The sequence below is a fragment of the Melospiza melodia genome, unplaced genomic scaffold (genome assembly GCF_035770615.1).
Source record: "Melospiza melodia melodia isolate bMelMel2 unplaced genomic scaffold, bMelMel2.pri scaffold_34, whole genome shotgun sequence".
In the NCBI taxonomy this organism is placed as follows: domain Eukaryota; kingdom Metazoa; phylum Chordata; class Aves; order Passeriformes; family Passerellidae; genus Melospiza; species Melospiza melodia.
In genome coordinates this window covers 4,971,755-4,995,902 of record NW_026948659.1, presented here as the reverse complement: position 1 = coordinate 4,995,902, position 24,148 = coordinate 4,971,755, and the positions used below count along the sequence as shown (strand labels likewise).

The window sequence follows — 24,148 nt, the reverse complement described above, 5'->3', positions numbered from 1 at the left end:
CAATGCCCCTTCTGTTTACAATACGCACATTGATTAACCCCTGGGTAACTGGTCTCCTACCCTGACCATTCCTGTTACGTCCCCTGAAATTTGGGTTCCCTCTCCCCTGTATTACTGCCAAAAGATTCTGCTGCTGCCTTTTACTAGCTTCTTTTTCCCAATTGTTATATACCTTCCAAGCGACCTCGAGTAACTTATCCAAATTCCTTAATTCTTCCCCTTCTAATTTTTGCAATTTTCTACGAATGTTACCCTGTGATTGGCCCAAGAATATGAGAGCGAGCTGAACCTTTGCTTGCTCTGTATCCATTTGGAGGTCTGTATATTTCCTTGCTACCTCCTTAAGCCTCTCCAAAAACGCAGTGGGAGATTCCTTCTTTTCCTGTCGAACCTCATATAGTTCAGACCAATTTATAGTTTTGGGCACAGCATTCTGAACTCCTATTTGGATCCACTCTTGATATTTCCATAATCTCCTCATATCGCACAATAAATTAGGGTCCCAATTTGGATCCTCAATTGGGAAATTCACATCTAAATTCCCTGTTACTAGCCCATTTCTAATATCTTCTCTTGCCCTCTCTTTGGCTGCCTTAAGTACCATTTCTTTTTCAGTAGAATCCATCAGAGTATCTAATATTACTTGTATGTCATTCCAGTCAGGGTTTTGAGTTTTTGTAACCATTTTTACTATGCGTGCCAATTTATCAGGATTTTCTCTATAAGTTCCGTCTGACTGTTTCCAAATTACTAAGTCTGCCGGGGAAAAAGGCACTTTTACAAATACTGGCCCTTCCACTTCGACACCTTGTCACAAGGGGGCAATCACAGTCTGTTTTTGTTTCCTTATGCCATCTCTACACACAACTGGAGCAAGCTTTGCCCGACCCCGGGTTCTATGGGCTATTTGGGTCACAGATTCATTACCATTGCTATCTTTTTCGCTCACATACCTCTTTCCCTATTCTATCACAGTTAGGTTTTGCTCATCTTCCGAGGAAGAGGGATAGGGTGACGATGGGAGAGGAGGATAAAGAGGGAAAGGTGTACTAGATGAAACAGGTTCAGGGGTAGGTGGGTGAGGAGCAGGTAGTGGGATAGGGACAGATGAAACAGGTGGGATAGGGTTAGGTTCTCTTGTTCCTATTGGAGCTACTTGTAAATCAATATCTGTATTATTTTCTCTACTCGAGCTTTCTCTTAACGCCAAGTGTTCTAAACAACGTTCCTCACAAACCCCACACTTTGCAGATGTTTTAACCATTAATAATCCACATTCATTCTGCCATTCTGGCTTTCCCTGTAAGTAGAAAAACAGATCAACATATGGAACTTCATCCCATTTTCCTTCTTGTTTACAAAACGACATTAACTGCGAAATCGTGTTATATTGCAGAGTACCATATTTTGGCCATTTTTCACCGTTCTCCAAGGCATATTCTGGCCACCATGAATTACAATAATCAATCGACTTAGTTTTACGTAATCCTTCCTCAAAGTTACCTGGTTTCCAATGCGCTAATAAGCACCCCAAAAGAGAATTTTGCGGGATAGGGATGTTACTGCCCAAAATCCTTTTAAGTTTCTCCATTTCAAAAATACCACAAATGCCGAACCCGCAACGCTTTCACGATTGTCTAACGGAACGGCACCTAGGCTTACACCAACAGGAATTCCTTTAGCCCAATCAAGCGTAGCTTTCGCTGCGTCTTATTGGCAGGCATCCAAACCAAAGTAAAAAGCACCTTACCTTTCTCCCGGGGACGTTTGAGAGCAGCAGAAGCGGTCGCGGCCGATGGGCTCCCCGAGAATCCCTCGGTGCCAGCTGGAGCGTGATCGAGTCGTGAACTCGCTCAGCAGCACTCACAAGGGTCCCTTCTGGGTTCACCAAAATGTTAGCGTTCAAAAACACATAATCACGGAGCAATTATATGCCGTGCTTTTTATTGAGAGCTCTGGGAATTGAGGTATATTCAACCCAAATCTGACTCCGACCATACATCCGAAATGATCATGTTTTATACTCTATCATTACATACCTTTCATGTTAATCATTAAACTTATATTGTTCTATTGTATACATAAATTTAGCCCCTCTCTGAATTTCCAACATAGTTTCTCACTATTCTTCTTATGGTTATATAATAATTACAATTAATTACTAAACAAACATCACATCTAACAATTATATAATTTATCATACTGCTTACGCAGGTGCAGTTGATCTGGGAAAGCACAAAGCCTAACATTTTAGATTCTATCTTTAACTTTTTCCAGGTTTCCACTATCAGTATCACTGTTCTTACATTCAAACTGAAGGTAATACGGAATAAACTTCTGTCCTTCAGTGGAACCAAACTACTGACAGAGGTCTGATGTGAATCTCCCCTCATCACCTGATGTTACAGTCATTCACACGGGTGTTGGCCAACTACCTATCTCCCAAAGATGCAGCTATCTTTTGGCAATGTAGAAGTTTGTCTTGGACATCATAAGCCATGTTGTAAAACTCATCCCCTGGCTGCCCCACCTGGCTGGCCCCTTCCTTTGCTGACAGCTCTGCCTCCTGCCTGCCTCTGACTGTACACACAAAGCCTTGGCCTGACCCAGGCTCCTTCTGGGGAATGTGTTGCACCCCAGCCCTGCCCTGGGAGGGAAATTCCTGTCTCCTCTTATCCAGTCTGGACCTCCCCAGCTGCCATTTTTATTAATTCTTTCTTTTTCTGTCTTTTTTCAATGATGTCAAAAGGATCCACCATCTCTGAAAACACCCTTCAATCCCTCCCAGGGCTCTCCTCTGCTCTCCTCAGTCTCCACCCCACTGAGCACAGAGCTCCTCTGTCCCTGTACAGTGCTCATGTGCCTGAGGCCATGGGTGCCTGGACAAGAAGGACGGTTCTTTTCTACAGGAAGGAAATCACAGAGCCCCAGGAGTTTGAAGGCAGATCAGAGGCAGTCACCAGAGGCCAAGGCCAGCCAGACCTGTCTGTCCTTACAGCTTTCGTCTGAAAGCAACCCTTGGATATTTGTGGGGTTTTGGAAGTGGAATTCCATTTCAGCCATGGGTACCTGGATCAGAATGACAGTTCTTCTCCACAGGAAGGTAAGGGCAGAGCCCCAGTGTTTCAAAGGCTGAGTAGAGGCAGCTCCAAGGAGGCCAAGGCCAGCCACCTGTTTGTCTTGCCAGCTTTTGTCCGGGAGCAATCCTTTTATAAATGGAATTTGGGAGGCCAAATTCCACTTTTCTCCATGGACATCTGGACAAGGACAGTTCTTTTCCATAGGAAGGAAAGTACAGAGCCCCTGTGTTTCACAGGCAGATGAGAGCTGGCCCTCACGAAGCCAAGGGCACTTAGACAGTCCTGGGAGCTATCCTTGGATATAAGGAATTTTGGAGGCAGATTCCCAATTTTGGCTATGGACACCTGCACTTGAAAGATGATTTCTCCATGGAAAGGAAAGCACACCCCCACAGTGTGCTTGGATGGCTTGGTTAGAAGGCAGATGAGAGGTGGCCCCCAAGATGTCAAAGCCACCCAGAGCTCTCTGTTCTGGCAGGTTTCATACAGGAATCATCCTTTGATATAAGTGAATTTGGACATAGATTCCCAATTTCAGCCATGAACCCCTGGAGGAGGAGAGTTCTTTCCCACAGGAAGGAAAGCACAGAACTCCAGGGCTTCAGGGGCAGCAGAGAAGCAACCCTCAATATGCCAAGGTCAGCTGGACCAGTCAAGCCAAGCCAAACAGAACCTTTCCATGTTCTTGGATCCTTGGGGCCCTGCAGCATTATAACTGCCCCTTGGTTCCATGAGGCCCCGTAGTATCACAAGACATCTTTTTTTTCCAAAAGGCCCAGGAATACCCCTATTTTCGTCTTGGCTCTGAACTGGCACAACGGCCCCTTCCTTCCATGAGGCCTTGCAGTGTCTGACAATGGCCCTTTGGTTCTATTGACTCCCCAGGACTAAAATGGACCGTTGGTTCCTCAGGGCATGGCTGTGTCACACTGGCCCCTTGGTGCCATGAGGCCCTGCAGTATCACAAAGAGCTCCTTTGTTCCACAAGGCCCTGCAGAGCCCCTTGATTCAACAAGGCCTCAAAGTGCCATAATGGTCTCCAGGATTCCATGAGGCCCTGCAGTGTCACAAGGCACCTTGGCTCCATGAAGCCCTGAAGTACAGAATGGTCTCTTGATTTCATTGGGCCCCTCACTGTCACATCAGTTCTTAGTTCTATGCAGCCCTGTAATGTCAAAGTTGTCTCTTTGGTTGCAGAGAGTCAGAATGTCCCCATGGTCTCATGGAGACCCAATACAATCTCCTTGATTTCATGAGGCTTTGCCGTGCTACAATGGTTAAACGAGGCCCTGCAGTGTCACAGTGGCCCCTTGGTTCCAGTGGGTCCTGAAGTGTCATAATGGTCTCCATGGTTCCATGAGGCCCCAGAATGTCTCAATGGACTTCTGACTCCATAAGTTTCCATACTGCAAACAAGTCTCCTTGGTTCCACAGTGTCATAAGTGACCCTTGGTTCCATGAGGTGCCTAGCCTCCCACAGGCTCTCAGAGAGCCTTCTCCCCTGCAAGGTCCTCAACAGCCGTTCATGGCCCCTCAGAGAACCCTTCATGGCCCCTAAAAACTCCTTATGGCCCCTCATGACCCCTCTCAGCCCCTCAAAGCCCCTCATGACACCTCACAGCACCAGGCCTGGGACACCTCCCAAAGGAGAAGGGGTTGGGCCCTGCTTGTTCTCCTTTTATTTCAGTCCCTTCACAGCCACGAGTAAAGAAAGGCTGATATGGAGCCTTTCCCCAGCCTTTCCCTCGGGGTTAACTACGGGCTGAAGCTCTGTGATGGCGCTGACACGAGTGCCACCATCCCTGCAGCCGCCAGGCCTTTGTTGTCCCCCTGTGTCCGTTTCCTGTCCCCGAGTCCCGCCCGGCTCTGGCAGCAGCCGCAGCCGCAGCGCAGGGGGTGCCGGCCGGCCCAGCCAGGGTTTCTGGCCAGGAGCAGCAGCAGCGCCGGCCCCTTCCCACCTGCTCCTGCCTCGGCTCCCAAGGGCTTTTTCCAGCTCAATTCTGGACTAGAGCAGCAATCACCCACACACAGCCCTGACTCCTCAGGGCCCACCTGTGCTGCCCTGAGCCAGCCCGCAGAGAAAGAAAGTATTGGGTTCCAGCCCTGTTTTCAACTTTGTATTACTCACCCTGAGGTGACAGCAGGAGTCAGCTGCTGGCTTTGCCTTGGGAATTGGAGATCACGGCTGCTCTTGTCACTCTTCTGCTTGCCACTTGAAATTTATCTGTAAAACTGCAACTGCCTTTTTTGATCAGTGTTACCCACAGTGCTTCAGTGACAGTTAATTAGGAATCCTTCAAATTGGAGGGTTTTGGGAAAGTTGCAAAATGCAGGCCTCAGAGGCAGCAGAACTGTGATTAGAGCTAAGCGGAAGCCATAAGATTTGTCAGCAGAAAAGTTATATTAGAAGTAGAAAGTAAGGACAAATAGAACAATGGATTTTGTATTAACACTTGGTAGAATAACTCCCTAAGTTACAGAAAAGTATATCTAGCGAGATATTAGGAAGTTCTAAGCTTGAGCTCTGGGCATAAAGGCTCACAAGCAGGTACTGTATTCAAAATAAGCAAGCATTGTTTTAACCAAAGGTACCTGTCCTTAAAGTAGTCGGATAGAACTACTGTCAGTATGATTTTGTTTTGTGTGATTGTTAAAAAAACTTTTAAAGTAAGTTGTAACATTGTGTTCTTCATCTGCTGCCGAGGACACAAGCTGCTAGCATCATCCCATTTTCATAACCATGTAATGATACTGATGCTGGAAAATAAACAACTTGGGACACGTTCCTCAGCAGTCCTGTCCTGTTGGTGATTTGTACATAGCCCCCAGCTGGAAATAGGTGAACTCAGGCTTTTGGTCACAGGCATCATGATTAGCAGATCTTGAAATGCTCTCAAGTCCCTGAGCACTAAGTCAAGGAGAATTAAAGCCACACAGGCCACATTTGCAGTGCTCAAACTGTCTGGCAACAGGGCTGTCCCTGTTGCTGCTGTTGCTGAAATAGAATCAACTGACAGAGGCCATCACAGAAATTGTCTCTCGAGTGTCATATCAAATGAAAATTCCACCAGGAGAAAGAGAAACCAGAACTTCTTCACTCCCTCCATTGTTTTTCCCGAGCAGCAGCAGCAAATGGAGATGCGCAGAGGTATTTCCAGCTGCTGCTGATCCCAGCTGGAGCCCAGCCTGCTGCCCAGGCCCAGCGGGAAGCTGAGCCCAGCCCGGGGAGCTCCCACAGTGTGGAGACCTCAGCGCACGCGGGGCCAGGCCCAGAGCCCCAGGCACGGCCGCCCATTGCGGGGCAGCGGCGCAGACGGAATGTCCTGCGGCCCAAACGCCCAAACCTCCTGCTCCTGCCACACAGCGCCAGCGCTCTCCCCCTCCTCCTCCTCTCCCAGCACGGCACAAATTCCAGCTCGGAGGAGGCTGCCCCAGAGAGGGCCTCAGGCTCCTGCTTCAGCCTCAGTGTCCCTGCACAGGAAAAAGGCATCATTCAGGCACTTCCACAAGCTCAGGGTTCCCATTTCATGAGGAATCTGGGATGAAAATGGCTTTGTTAAAAAAGACCAAAGCAGAGGAAATTGATTGGAAATTATTAGGAAAAATGATCCTTTATTCAGGCAAAGCTCACTAAGTAATTCCCTGCATTTCTCCTTTTCACATTCTTTCAGTCATCTCCTCAGAGGTCCAGCTTGTTCTGGTGCCTTTCATGAACTGACTGTAACTCTTGATTTATATCAATGCATGAGATGTAGAAGCAGCGGAACTGAACACTGAAACAAACTCCCTCTGTCAGCCCATTTTCATCTTCTAGATCGCTTTCAAGATGTCCATGGCGATGTTGGAATGATTATCCCACAGCTCTCCATTTCTGGCTGCAGGCTCTGGAGATTCTTTCTCTGCATTCAGTCAGGCTTGCATCCCCTAACAATTCCTGGTAGCCCGTCATGTTTTCTTATGGTAGAACAGGAACAATGAAAATCTCACCAATGGCACAACTGCCCAGCCCACAAGGAAAATAAAGAACAAGCTGTAAAGTTCTTTAAACATTTGTCCTGCTTTGCTGCAAGGGTCGTGCTGCACGCACGGTGTGGAAAGCCAAGAGAAGCTGCAGTTGGTGGCACATCTTGTGACAGAAGCTGCACCTTGTTCTCCAGGAAAGGTTCTTGGAAAGAGCAAACAGGACTGTGGAGAAGATTCTGGAAGAACTAAAACAGTTTTAGGAAATGAAATGAAAACAGAAAGAAACAAACCAAGATGTTTTACTCTATTTATTTTGATGCTCCCCTTTGCACTACTTCTCCATCCCATTAATTCCAAATGGATCTCACCTCTAAGATCCATGACTTGGCATGTTTTAGACACTAAAATCCCACGAGCTATACCTAGTTTGTCTTCCCTTGCTTTTTTTTTTTTTTATGGAAAGCAATGCTGTTCAGGTAAATGCAGTGCATTGTCAACGGAAGGAGACCAGGACATCAATTAGATCATCACAGGCCTAATTTTATTGATCAATACAACTGGTTAAATACAGTTCATAATGAGCTTCATACATATTGCAAAAGTTGAGCTCAGGATTGGTTAGTTATATATCAGCAACTACGCCTACTTCTGCATTCCTATGGTTCTACTTTTGATACTTTGTACACATTCTCATGAAGAATTTCTCTTCCCTATCCTCATGTTGCGGCAAGGGCATTCTGTCCTTGCCTATCATTGGTCACCGACTGCTGACTTCTCCTTTCAGCTTACTGACTGCTGACTTCCCTCTCTCAGCTTAACCAGTGGCATTATGTCAGTATGGCCGTTCTCAGCTAATCAACTACTAATAATATTCTCCACATTTCCCCCGTTTTCTTCTTGAGCAAGGAGATTAGTTTGCCATGTTTTTGCTATTGTACGGCTGACCATGTTTTGAATACAATTAAAGATACAAGGCTGTCGTGGGTTGACAGCCTTTATCCCAATATCGTGTGTTGTGTCTGGCAGCTGTGCCTTTTCTCTCTTCCCCCCCCCCGGCCGTCTTGCTGTGGCGGGGCGGGGAAGAGAGGGGGGGAGTGTTTGACCAGGCCTTTTTGGCTTTTGGCTTTTTGCTGCTTGGCTTGGCTAGCCGCTTTGCTTGCTTGCTTTCTGCTTTTTGCGCTGTTTTTTTTCCTTTTCTTTTGTTCCCTCTTTCTTACCCTCCCCTGAAGATACTGGACCGGTTCCGGACCTGACCTGAGACGTCCAGGACACCTGGAGCTTGCAAGAGAAGCTTGAAGCCCTCACCATACACAGTCTGTTTTCTTTCCTTTTCTTGTGTTGGGGAGTGTTCTTTTGTTACTTGTAAATAAATAGGTTTTGTTTTCCACTTTGCTCCTCCGAGAAATTCCTTCCCGAACCCGGTGTTGGGGGAGGGGTGGTTGGAGGTTTGTTTTGTTTTGGGGGGCTCCCTTTTGGAGATTTCCCCTAATTTGTCCTAAACCAGGACAATATACTTTTGGTGCATTGGCCGGGAATCGAACCCGGGCCTCCCGCGTGGCAGGCGAGAATTCTACCACTGAACCACCAATGCTACTTGGAGTAAGTGGATTGCCCTCATTACGCAGCGCGCTCGAATTGGGAAGTTAAATCGCCCTGGGATCCTGGAAATAATTACAAATTGGCCCGAAGGTGAAAGCTTTAGTGTCGCGGATGAGGAACAAGAGCCAGTGACCCGGGTTGAGGAAGCTCCGCCATACAATCAGTTACCAGCAGAAGAAACGCGTTACGCTCTATTCACCGATGGTTCTTGTCGCGTCATAGGGATGAAACGGAGGTGGAAAGCAGCTGTATGGAGTCCCACTCGACGGGTTGCAGAGGCTACTGAAGGAGAAGGCGAATCCAGTCAATTTGCTGAAATCAAAGCTATTCAACTGGCCCTAGGTATTGCAGAGAGAGAGAAGTGGCCAAGGCTCTATTTGTATACCGATTCTTGGATGGTAGCCAAGGCTCTATGGGGATGGCTGAAGAGATGGAAAGAGGCGAACTGGCAGCGCAGAGGAAAACCAATTTGGGCTGCGGAAGAGTGGAAAGATATCGCTACTCGGTTAGAGAAGTTACCTGTGAAGGTTCGCCATGTAGATGCCCATGTCCCCAGAAGTAGAGCTAATGAAGAGCAGCAAAACAACCAGCAAGTACATCAGGCTGCAAAGATAGGGGAGTTGAAGATAGATCTCGACTGGGAGCATAAGGGAGAGTTATTCTTAGCACGATGGGCCCATGATGCCTCAGGCCACCAGGGTAGAGATGCCACCTATAAGTGGGCACGAGACCGAGGGGTGGATCTAACCATGGACAGTATCTCTCAGGTTATTCGTGACTGTGAGACGTGTGCTGCCATTAAGCAGGCCAAGCGGGTGAAGCCCCTCTGGTACGGGGGGCGGTGGTCTAAGTACAAATACGGGGAGGCCTGGCAGATTGATTACATCACACTGCCTCAAACCCGCCAGGGCAAGCGCTATGTACTGACCATGGTAGAAGCCACCACGGGATGGTTGGAAACCTACCCTGTGTCTCATGCCACAGCCCGTAACACTATCTTGGGCCTTGAAAAGCAGGTCCTTTGGAGGCACGGTACTCCCGAGAGAATTGAGTCGGATAATGGGACTCATTTTAAAAACAATCTTATTAATACTTGGGCTAGGGAACATGGCATCGAGTGGATATACCATATCCGCTATCATGCACCAGCTGCAGGGAAGGTGGAAAGGTATAATGGATTGTTAAAAACCACCTTAAAAGCATTGGGTGGGGGGCCTTTTAAAAACTGGGAGCAGCATTTAGCAAAGGCTACCTGGTTAGTTAACACTCGAGGTTCCACCAACCGAGCAGGTCCTGCTCAGTCTGAGCTCCTTAATATAGTAGATGGGGATAAAGCCCCAGTGGCCCATGTCAGAGGTTTGTTGGGAAAGACAGTATGGATCAACCCTGCCTCGAGTACAGACAAACCCATCCGTGGGATTGTCTTTGCTCAAGGACCAGGTTATACATGGTGGATAATGCAGAAAGATGGAACAACACGGTGTGTACCTCAGGGAGACCTGATTGTGGGATGAGACTCATATATGAATGTCATTGTTTGTTGAATGTGAGACAGAAGGAAACTGTAAGTGTCAAAGGTCTGAGCAAGTAAGATGAGAGGAATGCGTAAGTGTCAAAGGTGTGAGTACGTGAAATGAAAGTTTTATTGTATATTCACGATATGGGATAAGGGGTGGAGTGTCGTGGGTTGACAGCCTTTATCCCAATATCGTGTGTTGTGTCTGGCAGCTGTGCCTTTTCTCTCTTCCCCCCCCCCGGCCGTCTTGCTGTGGCGGGGCGGGGAAGAGAGGGGGGGAGTGTTTGACCAGGCCTTTTTGGCTTTTGGCTTTTTGCTGCTTGGCTTGGCTAGCCGCTTTGCTTGCTTGCTTTCTGCTTTTTGCGCTGTTTTTTTTCCTTTTCTTTTGTTCCCTCTTTCTTACCCTCCCCTGAAGATACTGGACCGGTTCCGGACCTGACCTGAGACGTCCAGGACACCTGGAGCTTGCAAGAGAAGCTTGAAGCCCTCACCATACACAGTCTGTTTTCTTTCCTTTTCTTGTGTTGGGGAGTGTTCTTTTGTTACTTGTAAATAAATAGGTTTTGTTTTCCACTTTGCTCCTCCGAGAAATTCCTTCCCGAACCCGGTGTTGGGGGAGGGGTGGTTGGAGGTTTGTTTTGTTTTGGGGGGCTCCCTTTTGGAGATTTCCCCTAATTTGTCCTAAACCAGGACAAAGGCAAAATAAGCAAAAACAGTAAAATTACACCCAGCAGTCCTATAGCATAGATCACAAGGTTCCTCAGCCATGGCCCAAGTCCTAAGCCTTTAAGCCATTCATCAATTCCTAAACCTTCTTCTTCCTTGAGATTCTGAAGTCCCTGTTGCAGTTCTTTTATCTTAGTGTGAATGGACACCGAATGATCAGACAGATTCATGCAACACATTCCCTCGAACTCTTCACATCCATGCCCTTGTGCTAAGAGCAAAAAGTCTACAGCAGCTCTATTTTGCAAAACAGCATGGTTAACACTTTGCACATCTGCGGTTAGCATATCTAGAATTTGTGATGTCTTGTTCAGCTCATCCTTTGTCCAGCATCCTAATTGTTTTGCTAAATTCATAGCTTTATTGGCAAATCCTCCTGGCAAGATAGCTGAAACCACCACTTCTTTGAATGTACCCCAAAACTGTGGATCTCCTATCTGGCTGCAGTCTAAGTCATGTATGCTACGTCTTTTCCTGTTTGAATTTTGACTCAGCTGTATTAGCAAGGACACATTAGGGTGAAACAATGACAATTTTCCCAAAAAACAGGGTCCATCCTGTGGTTTAGCTGGTATACCATTCCACGCCCTATCTCCACAAATCAAAAATATTCCTGTGGGTAATTTCATTGGTGCTGTGATATTTGTGCCGTTACATTGACTGTAATGCTGCTGAGAGAATTTACTCACGTTCAGGGATGAATCTAGGGTGGCCCATGTTTCTTTAGGTTGGTTTAAATTCTGAGCATCCGAAAATTTGAAGCTAAACCATCCGCCAGCTGTAGTGTTAGACATACTGGCGTTTGTACTTCCATAAAGATCCAATTCCTCAGGAGGAGAATGCAAAGAGGTGTTAAGTGATTGGATTGGTAAGCATTGACGATAGCCATCACTCTGACCTGCAGTATACCCTTGTTGTACTGGCAATGTGATGTTTGACATGTTAGACATACATAAGGTTCGATTATTTATCAAACTGCAAAATTCTCCAGGAGACCACACCGGAAGTCCCACCGGGCATGTTCGAAATGGGTTAGTGACTCCTCCAAGACTAAGGCAAAGTGATGATTGGTTAGTTTGATTAGCAAGTGTCACCCATAAATTTTCTTTTGGTTGACTAAAGTGTGTTATTCCTACTGCTTCACTCGCTATAGCTTTGAGCATTATAACAAAAACAAACCTCATTTTTCTTTCTGCTTTCTTTGTTTTTCCTTTCTTCATTGTCTTTTCCCTGGTTTGCTAGATTGTCTATTGTAAGGCTGAGTCAATTTTTAAATACACTGATCTAATTCCAAATCAGCATCCTTGCTTACAGGTATAGCGTGAAGTAAGTCTGAAGGCAAATCAGCTTTACAGTGAGCTGCTATGATGCGTGAGGCTTTAGTAATTTCAAATATTCTAAGTATTTCCTGCAACTTCCACCTAATATATGCTATAACCACTTGTTCTGCACTTTCAAAAAGCTGTAATCCTGTCCGACCTGGCAGGCCAGTACTTTGCTCAAGAGCTCTAACCCAGAGAAAATTTCGAATCCACTTTCCAAAACAAGGTGTGCACCATAAATATCCTATTGACCTCTATGAATACCAATAAACCTTGTTACAATTTGCACAATGCAAAGCTATCCATGCATAGCACTTATCAACATCCCTTTTACAAACATAATAAGGAAGTGAATGTAAGTAAGGACCAGTATAAAAGTCTGGTTCTTCAACCCATGTGGAGAGTTTAGTTCAGGCATGGCTTAAAGAAAAAGGCCATGAAGCCATGCAATTGAGAGAAAAGTAAAAGGTAGTTGTGAAGCAGTTACAAAAGCAGTTTCCAGCCTGATTTCTATAAACAATTAGACTCTCTCAGGCATCACTTTATAAACAATAAGGTTCTCAGGCAGTCTTCCCATAACAAGCGAAACACCTTCTCTGGGAAAAGATGGCACCCTGGGAACAGATATGGAAGTTTTGGGAACCTTTCATATCACAGTGGGAACACTGGTTTTGTTTTGTGTAAACAATTAACGGTATTGTAAAACAAAAGGAGTGGTTAGAGTTTCTCTGTTAGCCTATCATGAACCTGGATTTTGGAATATGCATGAAGTTCGTTAACACTATTATTTAAACTGGCTGATTGATCAATAAACTTGAGTTCGATGCATCAAAGGATGGTCGTTCTCCCCTCACTTCAACAAACCCAATACAACTAATTCAATGGTAGTGATTGCAAAGCCTCTTCAGCTTTTTTACAATATGAGGCTAAAAGTTCAAGGTCTTTCTTTAATACAAGGCGTATCTTATTTCATAATCGTAGTTCTTGTTCATTATCTTCTTCAACAACTATATCCTCCCGAGGGCCCCACAACTGTAAAATTGTCCTAATCATACAAAATTAATTAGCAATCACTGATATCCTTACACAAATGAGATCGTTCCCTTTTTTGCCTTCTTTGTCTTATCTGTCTTCAACCTTGCTGCTCCTAATTTTACTGGTCCTGCCACTTGCAAACTCAATTTTTGCAACTTTCCAATGCAGCAATCTAGTGCTCTGTCGGGATTCCCCTTGAAGGGTCCTACAATTGAATGCTGTGTTAAAGGTACTAATTTCCTACACCTTACAGAAACTATGAGTGATTTACTTTGAACCTTAATTCTATTCACAATACATTGTACCACCCATCGATAATAAGCAAGAACCTTCTGTTCAGGAGACTCATAAATATTTAAAGCTATATATGCGTTTTGCCCCGTTTGTCTCCTTAATTCATCTTGCCAGCTTTTACCCCACGTGTGCTCGTGCTTACAAGTGTGACACCACAAATCCCATAATAATAATTGTTCTATCCAAAAAGTTCTTTCACAACCCCCACAACGTAGGGCTATCCAGGCAGCACAATGTGAATTGTGACAGTCAAGGCAATGTAGTTTCGCTGGATTTGTTAAGCGAAAAGTTGATAATGAGTCAATAAAACCAATCACCTCCTGGGCTGTCCGGTAGTCACGTGTCAGTGTTCTGTCCACCGCTTCCGAGTACCCCTTCAATTGTAACAGTAGCGGTTGTAGGACTAGAAGCAGTTTCTTCCCCACTCGCTCCCTGTCCTCCTCCGTAAGGCGATCCACCAGAGGCTGCATCAAAAACAGGTTTAGTCCACTTAGCAGGCACCCACAAAGGTCCTGTAGGTGAGGAAACACAAAGATACCCCCGACCCCAATATAATACTTTTGCAGGTTTTTCCCATAATCCTGTACTTGGGTTCTTATACTTAACCCAGACCTCTGTTTCCTTAGTATTTTCCTGACCTGACCTTGGATGATGTTTCATTGCAGGAGGGGTATCATCTTCCCCAAAAATGCATAAATGGTTAATCACATATAAAACCTTAGCCAAACATGCTTGTGGATCTGCCAAATCTTGATGTTTTTCAATATACTGCTTAACGGTACCGTTTGCTCTTTCCACTATTGCTTGTCCAGTAGGAGAGTGTGGAATACCTGTCACGTGCCTGACAGACCACTGATTCAAAAATTTCCGAACCCTAGCACTTACATAACCTGTACCATTATCCGTTTTGATACTCTTTGGAACTCCCATGACAGAGAAGCAACTTAACAGGTGTCTGGTAATGTGTATAGCTTTCTCTCCTGCCTGAGCTGTAGCCCATAGGTAATGACTATATGTATCTATAGTGACGTGCACATGCTTGACTTTACCAAATCTAGCTATGTGTGTAACATCCATTTGCCATTTCTCATTTATTTCTAAACCTCGAGGATTAACCCCGATGCCTAGACCTATTCCACCATTATGATAACTACATGTTGGACATGCTCTGACAATGGCCTTAGCTTCTGACAAACTCAGCTCAAGGTCTTTTGCTAATCCTCTTGCATTTTGATGATATCTACTATGTGCTTCTCTGGACAATGTATGCTTATCAATAGGACAAGAATTATCAATGGGTAGGGTAACCAATTTATCTGCACATTCATTCCCTTCTCCTAAACCTTCAGACCATTTATGGCTCCTAATATGAATCACAGAATACGCTGCATTTCTCTCTCGTAAAGCCTTCCTTAACTGTATCAGTAACTCATACAATCGTTTATTATTCACTTCCTTAATTGCTGCTTCCTCTATTCGTCTGACTACTCCTGCAACATACATAGAGTCTGTGACCACATTTAAAGGCTCCTGTAAGTTGGACACTGCCCATACTACTGCTAACAATTCCAGAGTTTGTAAGCTATCCGCAGGGTCTGCTGTGAGGAGTTGATGCTTCCATTGTCCTTTTTCTTGCCAGGTGACAGCAGCACACCTTGATTTCTTTCCTGCATCTGTAAAAGCTGTAATAGCTCCTTCTATGGGGCGTTCTTCTTTCAAAGGTCGAGTGATCCAGTTCCATTCTGTCATCCATTGCAAAATTCTAGGCACTAATTTGCTAGTCTCTACTTTAGCAGGTGACATCAATAATGCTTCATGTAAATCCTTCGAATTAATCAAGTACCAGTCCAAGGTTTCTTTTTCCATAGGCAATCTAATAGTAGCAGGTTCTCTACCATCCACTTCAAGAATTCTGAGACGCCCCTTTTTGATTAATGCAGCCAATTGTTCAATTTTTGAAGCTATTGTTTTCTAATGCTGTTGGAATGGTGGTGACAACCATTCCAACACCCGTATCTCCCCCGTTTTCTTTTGTAGTTGAGAGAGAGCACCAAGCAAGTGGCAAGGGCTATTCCAAATAGTAAGGTCAATGGGGTGGTCGAGTTGTCGACGAGACACATACCCTTGCTGTACACAGTTACTTATTTGCTGCAAGGCAAGACGATGCTCCTTTGTCAGGTGTGCAGGAGTAGTAGGGTCAACGCCCTTTAACAAAGGCTGTAGGGTTTCTAATAAATGATATGGTATTCCCACAATGGGCTTCAGCCACTGTAAGTCTCCCAGCAACTTCTGTGCATCATGTAGAGTCTTAATGTCCAATTGTAATTCCAATTTTTGAGGTATTACTATTTGATCCATCAAAGTCCATCCCAAATATTTCCAGGGCCTTGTGGTCTGAATTTTCTCTGTAGCAATAACAAATGAATATGCAGCAAGAGTATTTTTAATGCTGTCAGTCTCTAAAGAGCAGAATGGCTGTTGCTGTGCAAACAAAATATCGTCCATGTAATGATATATTATAGTTGCTGGCCATTTGAGACGTAGTGGCTGTAATGCAGCATCAACGTAAAGCTGACATAAAGTGGGGGAATTGCGCATGCCTTGCGGAAGAGACACCCATTCAAATCTTTTATCCGGTTCTCCACGATTTATTGCTGGTAAAGTAAAAGCAAATCTCTTCATATCATCAGGATGCAGGCCAATAGTGAAAAAACAATCCTTTAGGTCAATAATTAAAAGTGGCCAGTGTTCTGGAATCATAGCTGGATTTGGAAGACCAGGCTGTAAGGCCCCCATTGGTTCCATTTGGTCATTTACAGCCCTCAAATCATGTATCAAACGATACTTCCCTGATTTCTTTTTGATTACAAAAATAGGTGTATTCCAAGGGCTTGTGGATAGTCGTAGGTGTCCCTTTGTATATTGTTCCTGTACCAATTCATGGGCATGCATAAGACTCTCCCCTTTTAATGGCCATTGCTTAACCATCACCGGTGTATCCGTTTTCCAGGTGAGTGGGGGAAAGTCCAAGCAATGGCAATTACCCCAAAGGGTGCTGATTAGTTAACACCACTCCCAATTGTGTTAAAATGTCCCTTCCAATTAAACAGGAAACTGTAGGAGGCAGTTGAACAATTGAAAACACAGCAGATATTTGTTAATTCTCAATGCACACAGACAAAGACGGCGATCTGCTTGCCAATGTAAATCCTCCTACTCCTGTGAGCATGTTTGATGATGGGAATAGGGGCCAATGTTGTGGCCACGCTTCTGGAGAAATGATGCTGGTATCTGCTCCTGTATCCAATAATCCATAAAGGCTTATGCTTTGATGCCCATAAGTAATTTCAACTTTTTGCTTTGGTCTATTTTGTAAATCCACGGTTAAAAGTGTAACACCAGTAGAGCCAAAACCTTTTTCATCTCGTGTTTGCCCAGTAAATGATTGTATTCCCAATGTCATTTGTGATAGTGGTACCAATTGGGCGATGCGATGTCCTTTTGTAATTTTAATGGGAGGATAAAGGGTGTAAACCATGATTTGTATTTCCCCTGTAAAGTCCGCATCAATAACACCAGGCAAAACAAATAATCCCAACATAGTTGTAGAAGAACGTCCCAGCAATAATGCTCCACATGTTTGTCCATTTAATATAAGAGGGCCCTTTATTCCAGTGGGTATCCACTCAGGCCGGTTCGTCATTAGTGTGACGTCTACTGCTGCTGATAAGTCTAAGCCGAGGCTCCCTGTTGTTGTGGGTTGCAGACAGGAGGTGGCAGCTATGTCACGGCAGCAGCTGGTATCTCCGATGTCACGGCGGCAACTTGTGTCTGGGCGCGGCCCCCGAGATGCGCGCTCGGTGGATGGTTTCCTGACCGGCGCCTACAAGCCGTAGTGTTGTGGGAGCTGGATCGGCAGTGTTGACACCATATGCCAGTTGCTCGGCACGTTCGGCGTGTGTGTCCTTCGTTGCCGCATCGGTAACACTTGATGAATGGTTTTGAACCTCCTTGCATGAATGCCAGTGAGCCACTTCAGAGAGGAGCAAGAGCAGCTAACACCTGATTCTGAGTGGACTCTGCTTGCTTTTGCAACCCCAATCCTAATTCCTTTAAGGCTTCTGCTATAAATGCCTGTGAAGCTGTTGGCATTAATGCCATTCGCGCTAATGCTTCCTCAATAGTCCAATTTGCCCCTAAAGAAGCTAACACTCTTTGTGTTGCTGGATTGCTATTTTGCAAGGAACACTGCTTCAACAGCGCCCCCTTTCATGTAGTCTGCAACACCTGCACGATCTATACCAGTAGCTGCTCTATCGATAAAATCTCCAAATTATTCTTCCCTTCCTTGTTTAATGCCCATATAAGCCGGTAACCCTCCTGGCTCTTTAACCATATCTATTGCAGCACGCACTAACCGCATAGACTCTCTAAGTTTATCTGCTCCCAATATCATCTGTGCCTCTGTATGCAAAAATGCCCCTAAGCCCATCAGCTCCTCTATTGTCACTCCATGTAATGGGTCTCCCTGGGCTCGTTGTACAGCATCCGACTCATTGACCAAAGCCTGCCAATGTGCATTAAACAATAACTGCTGATGCTGAGTGAATATCAACCGAACTATTCCTCTTAAATCATTAGGACATAAAACCTGAGTATTAAAAAGATAATCTAGCATTTGCCTAACAGGTTCACTTTTTACTCCAAACTGACTAACCGTAGAACACAGCTGAGTTAACAGCTTCCAATCTAAGGGAGTATATTCTGCTACATTATGCGTAAGGTTCCCCTGTGCATCATACTGTGGCGTGTATGTGACTGGACACGCAAGACTAGAAGCTATTTCCACCGCTTCACCATCCCCCATTTGCATTACTTCTTTCGCCAAAGCAGCCCAAGCTTCCCTCCTCTGTTTAGCCATCTCCCCCCATGGATCACGGTGTGCCCTTGGGATGGGATCTGACTCTTTAAGGGTGCTATGCTGCTGGCGCTTCGGTACAGACAACGAGCTTTCGCACGGGGAAGGCAGTGAAGCAGAGGTTGGCTCGCGCAGGGGAAGCGGCCCCCCCGCTGGAGCTGACAGTGAAACCGGAGCCGGCTTGAGCGGAGCCGGCTTGTGCGGGGGAATCGGCCCCCCCGCTTAAGCTGGCTCGCACGGGGGAAGTGGCCCCCCCGCTGAAGCTGTAACCGGAGCCGGCTTGCTCGGGGGAAGCAGCGGAGGCAAAGCTGGCGGCGGAGGCGAAGCTGGCTTGCTCCCACCCCCACCATCCGACCCGCCTGAAGCTGGTGGCGGAGGCAAAGCTTGTTTGCTCTTACCCCCACCATCCGACTCGCCCTCCCCCTCTGACAGGAAAGGTGCAGACGGTTCCACTGCGCCTATAGGAAAATCCTCCACACCACTTTGCTGGGGACCCTTAGGCATAAGTATCTTAGTTACAGAAGGTGCCAGGGGATCATCCTCACGACCATACCCTATATTCCTCTTATAAGCTTCTGTCGCCCTTTCTGCTGCCTTTCTCTCAGATACCTGCTGAAGTAACGTGTTATACACCACCCGCCATAACTTCCCGAATTTCTTTGCTGACTTATCATAGTCTAACACTGTATCCCACAGTATTTCCCCAAACTTCTTCCACTCTGCTAGCTCATGAACTGTATGAGGGTTAGAAAAGATACCCTTAGCATGGCCATAGGCTAATAACCCTGGTAATTCCTTTTTTAAATCTATCCCTTTTATTCCTCGCTGTTCTAAATAGGCGGTAAATAAATCATATGCCGCTTGCCTATCCATACCTATTAATCAGCGCGCGCTGTTGCAGCTCTCCAGGCTCCCGCAACATGTATTGGCTTGATTCACCGTTGTGATCACCAAGGGTGCTCCAAATTCCGGCACCGTCCCGGCTGCAAGGACCCAAACCCAACTTCCTAGACCGTGGCGTAATCCCCTTTTTATTTTAATCCGAGAAAAAAGGACAGAGATTCGGCGTTGCCCGCATTCTCCACCATTTGTCGACGGAAGGAGACCAGGACATCAATTAGATCATCACAGGCCCAATTTTATTGATCAGTACAGCGGGTTAAATACAGTTAATAATGAGCTTCATACATATTGCAAAAGTTGAGCTCAGGATTGGTCAGCTTACATATCAGCAACTACGCCTACTTCTGCATTCCTATGGTTCTACTTTTGATACTTTCTACATATTCTCAGGATATATTCAGGAAGAATCTCTACTCCTTATCCTCATGTTGCAGCAAGGTCACTGACTGCTGACCTCTCCTTTCAGCTTGCTAACTGCTGACTTTTCTCCTTCAGCTTAACCAGCGGCATTATGTCAGTATGGCCTTTCTCAGCTAACCAATTATTAATAATACTCTCACAAGAATCTCAGTTTTGGCTGTGGACACCTGAACAGGAAGAAGAGTTCTTTTCATTAGGATGGAAAGCACAGAGCCCCAGTGCTTCAAAGGAAGATGAGAACCAGCTCTTCAGAAACCAAGGCCAGCCAGACCTGTCTCTCCTGGAAGCTTTTGTCTGGGAGAAATCCTTGGATATAGGGAATTCTGGAGGTAGATTCCCAACTTTGGCCATGGGTGCCTGGATGTGAAAGGTGCTTTTTTCCAATAAGAAAGAAAAGCGCATAGTCCCCGTGTTTCAAAGGCAGATGAGAGGTGGCCCCTGGGTGGCCAAGCCAGCCAGATCTGTCAGTCCTGGCAGATTTCATCTGGGAACAATCCTTGCATATATGGAAATCTGGAGAAGGAATCCTGATTTTGGCCACAGACACCTGAAGGAGAAGGACAGTTCTTTCCACAGGAAGGAGAGCCCAGAGCCCCAGTGCTCCAGGGACTGATGAGCAGCAGCCCTCGGCATGCCAGGGTCAGCTGGACCTGTCAGGTGGCCCTCAGGTGTCCCAGCCAGCCAGGCCTTGATGCTTTGAGAGGCTGCCTAGAACAGAGGCTGGACAGCTTTATAGGAATAAAGTAGGGATTTATTAAAAGGCCTTCAAAGGATACACCTGGGGCAGTACAAGAGCCCGGCTGAGGCTACACCCAAGATGGACAATGGGTCACACATTTTCACACTTTTGTAAGTTTTGGTCCATTTCTATATTGGGCTTAATTATGCAATTACAGCTTCAGGTTATGAAGTCCCATCCTCCCAGTCTGCTCTCCTCAAATCACTGTTTGCACTTTTTGGGCCTGAAGCTGCTACAGTGTCCTTGGCTCTCCTAGGTTTCTAGGTTTCCTACTCCAGTTATGGTGAAAAATTTAAAGAGCTTCTAAACAATATGCACTCCTATTTTAAGGGGTGTCTTTTATTACTGCTGTATTTGGAGCAGAGACAATTACAGCATTCTGTGATTGATATTGACCCAGGGTCTCTCCTCAGCAGTTCTGGCCTGCCCACAGAAGCTGTGCCTGGAGCTCTGACCCAGTGTGGACAACCTTGCTCCACATTGCCCAGCCCCATCCTGTCTGTCCTCACTTCCCTGGGACTTGCTGTGCTTGCAGAGCTGGCTGCTCCCAGCCTAAGAGGGGTTTTCCCTTTTTGTAATTTTTGAAGCAATCAAACTCCTGAGTTTCCCCACTGCAAACAGACACACTGCTCAGGTGTATGCCAAGACCAAGCTGCCACCAACAATGTTCCCCTCACCCAAGGCAGAACTGTGCAGGAAATGTTCTAGACCTTTGCACTCCATGGTTCCATGAGGCCTTGCTCTGTGGCAATGGACTTTTGGTTCCATAAGGTTCTGTACTCAACAGTGGTATCCTTAGTTCCAAGTGTCACCATGGCCCTTTGGTTCCACAGGTCCCCGCTGTGTCGTGATGGGCTCCATGATTCCATGATTAATGCAAAAGCTTTGCATAAACAATGAGCAACACCATGGTCTCCTTGGATCTGCATTGTCATAATGAACAATGGGTTCCATGAGATCCCAAACTGTCACAATGGATATTTGTCTCCATGTGGCCCCTCTGTGTCACAAAGGACCCTTGGTTCCATCACGCCCCACAGTGTCACAGGGATTTCCTTGGTTCCATCTGCCCCAAAATGTCACAGGGTTTTCCCTTTTCCTGCTGCAACCCACAGCAAACACCAGTGCCAGGGTCAAATGTCTGGCAAGAAGGAGAAAGGGAGGACATTTGGGGTAATGGATTTTGCCTTCCCAGGTCTCAGTGATGTGGGATGGGGCCCTGCTGTCCTGTAGAGCAATGAACACCAGCCTGCCCATGGCAGGGGGTGAGAGACAACAGCCTCTGTCCATGGAACTGCAACAGCAGAAATGTCAGGAGACCTGGGTTTAAAAGACTCTCATCAGCACAGGAAACATCAACCTAGGACATTTTCTTGAAAGTTGACATTTTAGAGAATTCTTTTATACAGACATGGACAACCAAATACCAAGTTAAACAGTTTTGGCTTTCTCTGGGCCCTGAGACCAGTTGGAATCTTTTCAGCAGTCTGTGCTGTTCCATCCTGTTATAAATGATGAAATTGATAGCCAAATTTATAAGAAAATTTAGCAAAGATTTATTAATTTGTCTGTGAGACCGAAGTTGGGTCGTCAAAACCACCTCAGCCAAGGGTCAGCATGGAGCACAGGATCGGCGCTGGGTGAACACGGATCTGACCTCCGAATGTCAGAGTCTCTCCCTGTTCATGAATGATGCATCGCGCAGCAAGTTCTTATACAGTATATTCTTCCTGAGGCAGAAATGACCGAATGTTCTTTGTGTCTCTTCACATGCAGAACCGTGGCTTTACATGTGCAGAGGTAGACAAAGACTCAGTCCAGGTGTCTCGATGTTGTCAGTCGACTCCGGGGAAGTCAGCATTCACATGCATCAGGGTGGCGCCATCGATCATCGTGGTAGATGTAATCATCAAGATGATAATCACTCTTAGGTGGACCCGCGACCCAGGGAAGCCAGCGATTATTGGCCTGGAAACTTCTATTCTTACGTTAAAACCCCAATGTTTATGTCAACGAACGTCCAGGAACTAGATATGAATAAGACACTGCTCCTGGCCAGGATGGTCAAAAGACATAGTGTGGATTTTACAATATTTTATATATTATTAGCATGAATTATCTCTATCATATACTACAATCCCTCCCCATTTATATCACCAATTCAATTCATGTTCTCAAATTGCTAAATTTTTCATTTTCTACTTCTACCCACCACCACTGAGGGTCTTTCACAAACAGAGTGCTCCCTTACACTATTCTGTACTCCCCTTGTGGAACACCCTGTTGTCCCATATTATTCACATTCGCTTTTGCTTGTTTCTCGAACTTTGCCAATACTTCAGCAGCATTGCTGGCACACTTCCTTTCTTCCAATCACATGATTTTAGATGTGTTGCCTCTGGAAGCTCCCTCCGGATCCACGGGAATTATCGCTATCTGCATTCCCTGGACCATGGAGTGGATCAGTCTAAAAAAGCATGGAATTGGACAAGGCAGGAATAGGATTCCAGCTACTGAACAGAGCACAAAAACCATCACTTTGTTCCACCAGGCCCCATTAAACAATTTGTCCCACCATGAAGATTGTAAAATCGAGTTGCATTTTTGAACAGGGACATGGGCCACCTTTTTGATCTCGGCCCCCAAAGCTCTTATGGTTTCCCCATAATCATCAATTTCAATACAACATTCCGATTCGTTGAGCTTTCCACACACTCCCCCTTCTTCGGCCAGAAAATAGTCTAAAGCTCTTCAATTTTGGTACACAAATGCCTGTACCTGGGTGTGCTGTCGACTAAGTAAATCCAGGGCCTCCGAGGTGTGATTCGAAACAATTTCCACCACTGCCTGCAGCCGAATCAGCCAGTTCAGTAGATAAATCGGAGTCCTCTACCCATAGCTTCCATCCTGGGCCCATGTGGCCAGTCCATAATAATCAATTATTCTTACCGCCAGCCACTCTTCCTTCTCCCAGGCTTGCTTACCACTTATCACTGGTATCATCACTTTCAGGCTTCTTCTCTCCCTTCTCAGGGTCTCGTATAATGGAGCCCCTAGCAGATTACTTTTTATTTGAGGGATAGTAAAGAACACTGGCCGAATCATGCCCAGAGTGCATGATCCCTTCCACCTTGGGGGTAACTCACTGTATGCCTTCTTTCCACAAATCCAATAAATTCCATCTGGGGCTTTCCATCTAATGTTTATTTTCCCTGGGTCTCCCCAGTACTCTTTTAGGCCTTCCAAGGATTTAAAAGGGTTGGCTCCAGGATTTTTGACACAACACAGTCCTATCCTTTTGTTCCATTCACAATTTGTCTCATTCTTCCAGCTCCAGTACCCCGAATGGGGTTCTGGCTGCTAGAGCTTGCTCTTGGTGTTTGAGTTCACCATCAGGGTAGACACACACGGGGTGCATCCCACCATTTCGGTGTACTCATTTCCTTCTCGACTGGTGCAGATGGTTTCAATCAACCTCTGGTCCAAAATCCATCCCTCAGGTCTCTGTGCCAATTTTGAGACCCTCGGATTGTCCCATTTCAGAAGCTGTTCCGGACCCAAACCTTCCCCTTTCCAAGGCCATTTTTCTGCTGACTTCGGCCCCCACAAATCCAGCAATTTGACAATCCTAGT

General features: G+C 45.9%; 1 protein-coding gene and 1 non-coding gene across 2 annotated transcripts in view; one reads left to right on the top strand and one right to left on the bottom strand.

The window, feature by feature from the left end:
• The window catches only part of LOC134434244 (olfactory receptor 14C36-like), a 136,142-nt gene that overhangs the window by 66,363 nt on the left and 45,631 nt on the right, over nt 1–24,148 (top strand). The window lies entirely within an intron of this gene.
• TRNAG-GCC (transfer RNA glycine (anticodon GCC)) lies at nt 8,564–8,634 on the bottom strand. The gene has a single exon. It is a non-coding gene; the product is annotated as a tRNA-Gly (tRNA).